This window comes from Haemorhous mexicanus, chromosome 12 (genome assembly GCF_027477595.1).
Source record: "Haemorhous mexicanus isolate bHaeMex1 chromosome 12, bHaeMex1.pri, whole genome shotgun sequence".
Classification (NCBI taxonomy): Eukaryota; Metazoa; Chordata; class Aves; order Passeriformes; family Fringillidae; genus Haemorhous; species Haemorhous mexicanus.
Window position 1 is genome coordinate 9,411,966 of NC_082352.1, and position 10,624 is coordinate 9,422,589.

Sequence of the window (10,624 nt, forward strand, 5' to 3'; positions counted from 1 at the left end):
ACAGCTCAAATGTTGTGTTCTTGTTAGCCATGCAGTAGGACATGACATAAAGTAGGTATTTTGTCATTGTCAAAAACAAAATGGCTCTAGTGAACAATAGATTGCACATCTTCTCATTATGGGAGGGAGCATACTTGTCAGCAAAACAAAGTGACTCAGAAAACATTAGTGGATAAAAGTAATAACAGAAAGCTGTTGCCAGTGGAAGGAAAAAGGGGGGAAATGTGATTCTCAGCTGTGGTGTTATTTGCTGGAAACCAAAGCTGTAAAGCTACCTCACATAGAGAAAGAGAATTCTGATTTTAATGGGTTGCTTCCATCAGCACAGAAACAATGCAAGTAAACTATTTGTCGTGTCAAGGATTAATTGATTGATTTCCAGCTCAAAAAAAAAAAACCAAAAAAAACAACCAAAAATCATTGTGTCTGAAGGGATAAGAAGGAAAATGCAGTCAGGTCTGTAGTGATAAGGGTGCTGGAGATCTGCTTCAGAAATCAGCAGTTTGAAATGGCACAACCACATTTGTTTACTGATACCTGGAAAATAGCATATTCTTTCAGGGGTCATTTAAAAATCTCTTTTGCTTTGTGGGGAATATTTTAATATCAAGAAATGAACCAGAAAGTAATATTCATTGTGTGCTCATCAGTATTCTAGCAGAACCTTTCATGAATCTGTTTTAATTTATAAAGCAATAGAACAGTTTGAGAAAAGTGCATGCACTAAATATTTTCACAAAATTGTAACCATGCTAGGGCAGTTCTGCTTTAGTTCTGTTCCAGGCTACTGATATTTAGTGCTTCTCCTTGGATAAGTGACCTGTTTTAATGAGCTCTCACTGCAGCAAAATTCACATTGTTTTTCAAGAATGAGAAGGGTGTGCTTGTGTGGCCCCTCCATCCTGTGCTCAGCTGGCCCATCCCTGGGGAAGCTGCGGATCAGGGAGTCCACACTCCTCACTGGGAGCTCCAGGTTTTAACACTTTGTCACTTTTAACACTGGATAGTTGTCTTTTAGGAAATGAGGGAAAATATCCTTTAATCCTGGATGAGTTGCCTGCTTCAGATTCATTAACATCTTGATACTCTTGCTTCAATAAAACCCTTTTCCTCACGATGAGGTTTTATATGCACAAATACCCCTTTTACAGTCATGGGATGAACATACTGCACCCCATGAGTGGATTATATTGGTCAGTTTGTGCTGGGAATGTCTGACAGCCACTGGACATGACCATAGTGCAGAAGTTCAAGAGTCAATAAACCCGTAATTACTCTTTATTAATTTATCAGAAATAGTTTTATATTATTGGGAAATCCTGTTTGGCCTCCCCTAAGAAGAAAGGTTTTAGAGTGTAATCCCAAGTTATGTTAAGATGTGACAGTTTTGGCTCCAGAAAAACTTCTTTTATCGCAAAATTTCCAGAGGAGAATTTATTTTGCATAATAAAAATTAGATCTGGGCATCCTGTTTTGCCATGGGATCTGGGAATAATTCAAACAATTACCCCAGTGATAAACAATTTTCTGTCTGATGGATGAGCTGTCTTTAGGTAATGGGACTGTGGGATTCCATTCTTTCACACTCTGTGCTGCAGTTCAGCAAAATTTAAAGATGCTGGCTTGTGAAATTTTTGTGTAGAAATTCTATTAAGTGAATGAATGCTTTGATATTTTACCTGTTTGAAGTAATAGTCTTGCTTTTTTGGATTTATCACAACTTGTGCCAGTTTCATATTCACCAGTTTAATCAGTAAAGCCATGCAGCACTTTGATGTAAACAAGATGACCTCACTATTCAGTTCTGTATTTCCCCTGCCTTTTGACAAAGGCAAGCCATATTTATATTGATTTTTCTCTTTACATAAGCATATCCTTTCCTACCATTTCTTAGCTCCAGGCATTCAACCCCTAAACCAGACATTTAGAACTGTAAAACCAAGGCTTGAGCCTGCAGTTTCTAACCTCACCTGGCTTTTCCCTGCTGTATTTCCCTCTCTTTGGTGCAAGGAATGCTCTCAAATAACTTCAGTCTTGATCCAAGTTACTTTTCTTCACTTCCTTTGATCAATATGGTGGAACAATACAAACAAATGAGGGAAGCCATGAGGAGTGTGTCCTATTTTTTTTTTTTAATGTCTTTTTCTGCCTAAACATTTAATGGGTATTACATAAACCTGAGAATCTCCTGATTTCTCCCCCACCCCGAGTTTTTCATTTGTCTTCTGAAAAAAATGTCTAATTATTACATCACAAATAGATAAATACAATGGAATGCTTCATCTTGACTAAAACTTATTGCTTGCTTCAGTCTTCAGTGGCTTTAAGAATATTTGGAAAAATCTAGGTTATCAGGCTGCCTGAAAAATGTCAGCTCTTCCTGGAAAAAACCCCAGTTATCAGATTTCTTAAAATGGTTTCACTCAGCGTAGCACTGTCTGCTTTGCTGAATTCTAAGGACACTGTTCAGTCCTCAGCAGTGAGTGGGGTACCTGATGAGAAGGAGGAGTACATGCACGAGATGCAGCACTAGTAATGGAGTCAGAGCAAACATCTGCATGAAATCAGAATTTAAATCTGTTGTTAGTGCAGAAGGACATTTTGGATACTGTGAAAAGAAAACCAATTCACTGAGAAGCAAATCTTAAGTGTCACAGGAGCCACTCCTGATTGATATAATTTCAAGTCAATTTCAAAGCATGAGGACTCCAAACCAGCTTGTTCTCAGTTCCTATTGAATCCCGTGATGCAGCTTCAGTCTTCAGACTTGGCAGGCTCTGAAAGCAGTGGCACGTAGGGTGGATAGGATGAATTGGAAATATCAACCTTAATTAGGAATTTTCTTGCTTTTGTGAATATTGTTTTTGTTTAAAGAGATCACTGCTGCTCTTACATCTGTAAAGATAACTGTTGATTAGAGATGTAAGTACTGAGGAAAAGGACATTTAGCACAATTTTTAATTGTCTTATTTGAGTTCTTTTTTGAAGGGATTTTGTCAGAACAGCTAGAGAGCTGAACAAAGAATGCATCTGAGCTGAATTGATGTAGTGCACATTGATTACAATTAGAAAACTTTGTGGCTAGCATATATTAGTTCGAACTTCTGCTGAAAATGATTTCATGTGAATCATTTGTCAGTAGCAGTATATTTGAATTCTGTTGAACAATTTTCTTGATATACAAAGATTGGCATCCTTAATGTTTTAGCCATATGGAGCACATTATCCTGAGAGAACGATGTGCTTTTTGTATGTTACTATGTAAGGTTTGTATTGATTTTTTTCAAATTGTTTTTGTTTTGCATTTTTTTTTTTGATGGTTGGATTTCTAATTTTGTTTGTTTTGTTGTTTGTCTGGGGTTTTTTGTGGAAGTAGACCACCTGATCACTTTGTTGCAAGTACTTTTACATCTAAAGCCTTTATTGCTGGAGAACTTGCACAGGGAGTTAATGAAATAACATATTTAATGCCTGGCAGTAAAGCTAAAGTCAGAATTGTTAAAGATAAAGCTTTAACTATCAGGGTGCCTGCCAAAACAGGATTGCTGAGAAGCTGGATGATCTGGCTTGGTGTCCAAACCACGCTTCTACGAACACGACTGTGGCATCTGAGGGATAATTGGTGTCCAACATAACTGTGCTGACAAAAGCTGCTTGCTCTACACTACCAAAAATAGGGATGTGTTGAAGCTGCTAATTACAGCCCTCTTGGATCTGTGCTAAGTGATCCTCATACAGATCAAGATGAGATATTACAAAGTGAGCAAGGCCCAAGACTTTGAATAGCAGAAATCATGGTACTAAAGATCTTACCTTGGTAGCTTTGAAGTCTGTTCTTGGGGTTTTTATACCTCACCCACATAAAACTAAATATTCCTACTATTTCAAGTGTTGTAATTCTGTTAAAACAATAAAAAGGGCAGAAGAAAATTGTAGATGGGCCCAGCTTGCCTCTGTTTTGGCTTGATGTTCATCACTGCCAGTGACACAAGCTCTGTGGAACTCTTGTGCTGCTCTGTAAAGCCACTCAGATGATATGAGGTTCCCCTTCCATCCTCTGTTCCAGCTGCTTATGCTGCCAGTGTTGGAGCAGGTGAGATCCTGGTTCTTGCCCTACTGTGATGCCTGAGCCCTTGAGATTCTACGTTGAGGAGGAGACATTTATAATTTTTTATTGTTTATTACCCACAACCTCTCACCTGCATGACAGTGATAGAGTAATACCAATAAAGAGCCCTGTCTTACTGAGTTACCATCCTTCACCATTGACATTATCATTTCCAAAGTGTTATATTTTACAGAAAATGACACTGTTTCTTAAAAAGAAGGAAAAAACTTCAGCAACTCAGAACAGGCTTTTTTGTGGTATTAAGAGTGAGATGTTCTAATGTGGCTTGAAATGCAGCTGGAAAATAAAGTGCCCCAAAGGGCATTGAACCCTACAACTCAGAATGTCTGAAAACATGGAAGAGAAGTTGGTAAGACTAGAAGAGAAAATAAGAGAGGGGAAGAAAGCCTTTCAAGCTATTTAATGATAGAATACTTGGAATAAAGACAATAATGGAAAAAAGTTCCTTTTATCAGAAGCTGTGTTCTAAAACTCTAATTGCACTGCTTAGCTGGGGAGTGAAGGAAATGAACTGAATTCATTGTCTTAATGATACACTTAGCAGATGGGCAAAATGAATACATAATAAATTGTGCTTCATTTCTTACACAGACAGCAGTTTCATGAAATATAACAATGTTCTGCATTTTCTCCATCTGTTTCTACAAAAATGAATTTATTTCTTCTGTTTTCTTTGCTCCCCCTTCAAAACATTATTTGATTTGAATATCATCTAAACTTGAAGGAAATGATCTTTGCCATAAGAGGTCTCAATCAAAGCCTTGTCATTAAAAGAAAGATATGTCACTGTGGAATTGTACCCCAGGACTGTATATAGCTGTAGTTGCAGAATTGGGGATTTTTGAAAATATGCCTGGAAGAACTGGGAAATATTGTAAAATTTGGCTGGTGTTTAGCCATGTAGATAATTCATTTAATGCAAAACCTTTTACAATGCCTCTTAACCATTATGTAACAGCTCTATACTCTGTTCTAGCAGATTTAGAAATTTTTTTGCATCAGTATAATACCAGTTATAAAAAAAATTTACTCCTGGTAGTTCTGTGAATCTGAATGTATGTTAACATTTTATGGATATGACTGTGTTCCATAACTACTGTAGTGGTCTTCCCTCCCCCCCTTCCCACTTTTTTTTTTTTTTTGTTTAATATAGCAAGATTTAAGATGAAATCTAGAAACAGATGTTTGCTTCTGATGCTCTGCAGTAAAATGCAGTTTTATTTCAGCTATGGCCCCATCTGTGAAGTGTTAAGCACCCAAGAGCTCAGAGTTTCTCTGAGGGGTTTTTCCCTACATATTGGAGACTGTTAAGTTGTCAGCATTGGGAAAGATCTCTGAACAATACTAGAGTTTTGAAAAAAATACCATAAAGGCTAGCTTCACAAATAACTTCTGTATCTAAGTGATACTATATTGAGTGTTGTTATTAAAAAAAGCTTTTTTAATTATATGTATGGTTTCTGGTGTTCAAAAAATAAAAAAGGCCGTTAGTCAATAGAACTTGCTGCTTTTCACAGGGTGGTTTTGTAGTTACTGCCCTTAAATTCTTGCTGTACTTGATAAATCTAGGTCCAATTGTTTTTTCCTTTTTATTTTAAATTTATTGTGAATGAGAGTAATGCAATCCAGTAGTCACAAGGCATACTGCACAAAATACTGACTAAGAACCATATTGTACTGTCTAAAAGTGATTTTGAGTAAGTTTTGTGCTTAATTACAACCAACTTTCAATAAAGAATCCTAAACACCATATATTTAGCCTTACAATTTAAGAGGCTCACAAAAAAGACACAAAGGAACAAAGACGTTGTATTCAATTCATTGCTCCTCTTTGTTGCTGTGCTTGTGAAAAATAAGTCTTACCATAATTTTAGTTCTTTGTCCTTTTTATTTGTGTTAATTCATCTTTTAAGTGAATGTTTCTGTTCCTGTGAGTGAAGACATTGAAAACTGCTAATAACTATAGGCATTAGACTATATGCAAAGCATTTAACTTCTTGTCAGTTACAATGCTTTACAGCCTTCAACAATGTGTCTTTTCAGGGGAACTTGTGTAACATTTGTGTTCTAGAAGTGGCACTCTTGTGGCCTCTACTTGTTCCCTGGGGGCCTCCATTCAGGTGAGCAGTACCCCTAGGTGGAAGGAAATACCATTATCTCTGTTTTATTGAGACCAAATCAGATAATAATTTACCCAAGGTTATTCAGGGATGCTTTCACAAGGTTTAGAATTGTGCTCTTTCTACCAGGTTACTTTGATAATTATTTAATCACACTGGAGTGAGGTTGCTCAAATTACGTGAAGTGTTTTGCTCCTGAATTTGGGATTCTGTGGCACCTGTCAGCTGAGAGAAAACACCATATTTCTATAAATGTGTCTGTAAACTGGGGCCTAATAAGACATACCAGCAATTTCTGTAGGACTTGGCAAGTTTTAATAAGGCTTGTGAACTGGTTTTCCTCAGGTTACCTAAAACAGCCTAAAAAAGCTTCCATTTTCTCCAGGCTTGGCATGGGCTGTGTGGCACCTTGGGGCTGGATATGTGGATGGACAAGGTTCTCACATGGGTTATGGGCTGTGTGACACCTTGGGCTGGATGTATGGATGGACAAGGTTCTCACATGGGTTATGGGCTGTGTGACACCTGGATGTATGGATGGACAAGGTTCTCACATGGGTTATGGGCTGTGTGACTCCTGGATGTATGGATGGACAAGGTTCTCACATGGGTTATGAGCTGTGTGACACCTGGGGCTGGATGTATGGATGGACAAGGTTCTCACATGGGTTATGGGCTGTGTGACTCCTGGATGTATGGATGGACAAGGTTCTCACATGGGTTATGGGCTGTGTGACTCCTGGATGTATAGATGGACAAGGTTCTCACATGGGTTATGGGCTGTGTGACTCCTGGATGTATGGATGGACAAGGTTCTCACATGGGTTATGGGCTGTGACACCTGGGGCTGGATGTATGGATAGACAACACGTGGGTCCACTGTTCTCACATGGGTTCACTGTTAAACATCACTAATAGCACAAGACAGATGTGCAAGAAGATGGTTTGGTAGGGACATGTCAAAAACTGTATGAGGAAGGAAATAAAAGGTCATGGGAGATGCAGGATGCACAGTAGTAACAAATTTAGTGTTTGTAAAGGTATCAAGTTTAAGAAGTGGAAAACCTATGGTTTAGAGAGGTGGATTTTGTACTACAAATGGAGGAAAGAGCCTTTTTGAAGGGTGCAGGGACTCCAAATGGCCAAGATCTGCCTGGTGCCTGTCAGTGCTTGCAGAATACTTTGCCTTTGCTTTGTTATTCTTCCTGAAGGAGTGCAAGGTGCACCGAGGGATCTGGGGCTCAGGTTCACACATTCCCACTGTCTCCTGCCAGTGCACCCAGCTGATTCCCTCCCTCCTCAGGCTCCCTCTGCCTGCACTGCTGGTTCCAAAGGAAACATTTAACTGCTAGAGTCATTGCAACATCTGTAACTTTCCACCTTTGGGAAAGATTCAACAATGTTTATTCTGCAAGTTTGATTATAAGGATTTATTTATTGTAATATAGTTTAAAAAAACCCCACTCTTTTGGAAAGGACAAAAGCTGTAAAAGACCACTTGACAAAAGTTTTCTCTTTAAAGATATAGAAGACCAAAGAATTTAAACTGGAAAAGAAATGGAGCTGTAGTAAGAATGTATTTATCATAGAAAACCAGATTTTTTAATTATTATTTTTCCAGATTTAAATAAAAATTTGCTTGTTGTCTTTCTCCAGTTTTTCTGTTCACTTGAGTGAATTTGTACTGGGGTCAGAGGCTTGACTGGTGCTTTATTAAGCACATTATGTGGCCCTGCCAGTGGAATTCAAGAACTGTAAAAAAATTCTTATAGTAAGTCTATTAAAATTTTTAGTAATACGGCCATAAGGAACCAAGAACTAAAATCAAACCTCACATTTGGATTAATTGTGTGTTAAATCAAAGGAGAAAGTGAAAAATGACCTTCACTGAGCATGTTTTGCTTCCCCTGTGGGAAAGAGAAGAATCAAATGATGATTAATTTTTTCCTCTCCCTCTAAGTGGAAAGAACTTTCACGTAGAGATGAGGTTTTTTGTAGCATCTGAGAAGTAATTTTGTTTTCTTATAGAAGAACACTAGACAAGAGGCTTTTTTTTTTTTGAGATGGAGCAGTTTTGGATAGAGGATGAGGATCACCTAACTACAGGGAAGCAGTTGGGTTGCTTTCCCTGAGTACTCAGAAATGGTCCTTGTGTCATCACAGCTCATGTCCAGAAGGAACAGAGGAAGGAACAAGGAAAAGGGGAGGAACAGAACTATGATATTTATGTTTTTGTGATTGATCTGGGAAACAAAACTGGCTGTTCATGTGATGATCACACACCATAATTACTTATTCAGTGATTCCATATTCAGCTTGATCTGGTGAATATATAGATAACCTGAAAAATTAGTAAGCTTACTTGACTTTATTCAGTTATAACTCCTAAAATTCATATTTGGTGCAACCGTATTTATAAGAATTCTAGAGGTAACTTATAAAGCAAGGAAATGGTGCTTCAAAGGTAACAATAATGATTTTAACCACAGGCTGCTCTGGTCACTTACTGTCCAAGTCAGAAAGAATCACATAACAGAGAAAAATATTCCATAAAAAGCAAGGCTAGTTATGATCCTGCTTCTCACTGTTTCATATGGCATTACTCAGCTTGCACAATCATTACTGCAGGATTTTGATGATTTAAACAAGAGCCTGCTTGTGGGACTACAGAGGTTCTTAGGAGTTCAAGAAAAAGGGGAGTGTCAGTGAGGAGGATTTGGCACTGGAACTTCATTTCCTTTGGTTTTATTTGGTTTACAGTGTCTTGGACATAGCTGTGCTCTCAGTTTTCAGCTGAACATTGCTTGTCCCGTGCTCCTAGAGGGAGCAGCTGGGAGCTGGGCTGGCTGCTCAGGATGCTCCTCTGGGAAGATGCTTAGAAAGGCACCTCCACTGCACTGCTCTCAAACATCGTTTTTGAAGTCTCATAGGCTTGGGACTGGGACACAGGCACTGCTGGCTGTGCATACACAAGTGAAGACAAAGCTTTGAAATGGTAATTGGTATCTTAAAAAGTCCCTGTCCACTGCTTTATCTGCAAGACAGAACTTGGTTATTCCAATTGAGAAATTTGTGATGCCAAATAATAAAAGCTTACAGGAAAAAAAAAGTCAAATATTCTAAAAACATTCTTTCCTTTGGAAAAAGTACAGTGGAAGTGTATATTACCTCTTAAAAAAAACTCCAACCATATACAGAAGTAAAGAAGAAATTTGAAAGTATAAATTTAAAAGGCCAATTAAATTTTTCTAATCTGCTCTACTAGTGAGTAACTGCTTAATGTTGCCATGTATTGTCTATTGACCTGATGTTTATTAAGAAATTGTGCTTGCAGCATTGCTCTCTGTAGAAGCTGGCATGAATCAGGTCATTAGGAATATTTTGATTCATTCCAGCTGCATCAGATTTTTTGTTCTGAGAAGTACTGGGCATCTTATTGGAAAAATTTGAATAAAGATGAACTCCTAAGTACTTACTAGTTCCAGAGAAGCTAATGAAAATGAAATGAGCTTATCATCAGAAAACAAGGCTTCCTTTTATTAGAAAGGAAATATTGCATGCATGTGTGTTGAGTGCATGAGAAATGCTATAAAATGGTTTTTTCAGAGCTAACCAGTGGAATACTTTTCCATACCCATGCAGAAAGAAACATGATCAGTTATCCCAGAACACTGTTAATGAGTCTGTTGAGAAAGTATTTATGTCTCCTCATGGGTTTTATTTGAATGTCCTTGTACATACCTGAACAATTTTAAGAAATTATCAACTTGTACTTGATAAATGAGACATCATCTTCGATTTTACAGTGTTTCCTCAGTCAAAAAGGCAACATTATAATGTGCACAGGATGAACCTTATCATGCATAGAATATCTCTCACTGAACAACTCCCAAAGACATATCTCGTTCTACATTTTTCATGTAGAAAATCAACATTTTCATTTTGGTGTATATGACTATCAGAAATTATGATGTTGTTCACTACGTACTAATTTTTTAAAACTTTTTTTTTTTTTTTTCTCCCAGCCTGTATAGTATTATTTCAGTGAAAAATTCAAGATGCCATGGCTCAGGACAAATGCCACTTATGCAGCTGAAGTCAGATGTAAGAGGTAACTGAAACAAATTCCTTTAAACTGCATTGCAACTCCCCTTGTCTTTCCAAAAGAGCAAAGTGTACTGTAAGAGTGAGGTTTTGTTGCTTCAGTCTCTCTTGATAATGATTCTAATTAGTGTTGTGATAATTAGATACAGATGGTTTGCAGGTGGGGAATGCCAGGCTTCATCTTTTCTAAATCGCTCAATGTGTCACCTGTTTGACAAAAGAAAGAAGCTGTGGGGCCTGTTGGTGTAACTGAAGGACTCCACATAAATTC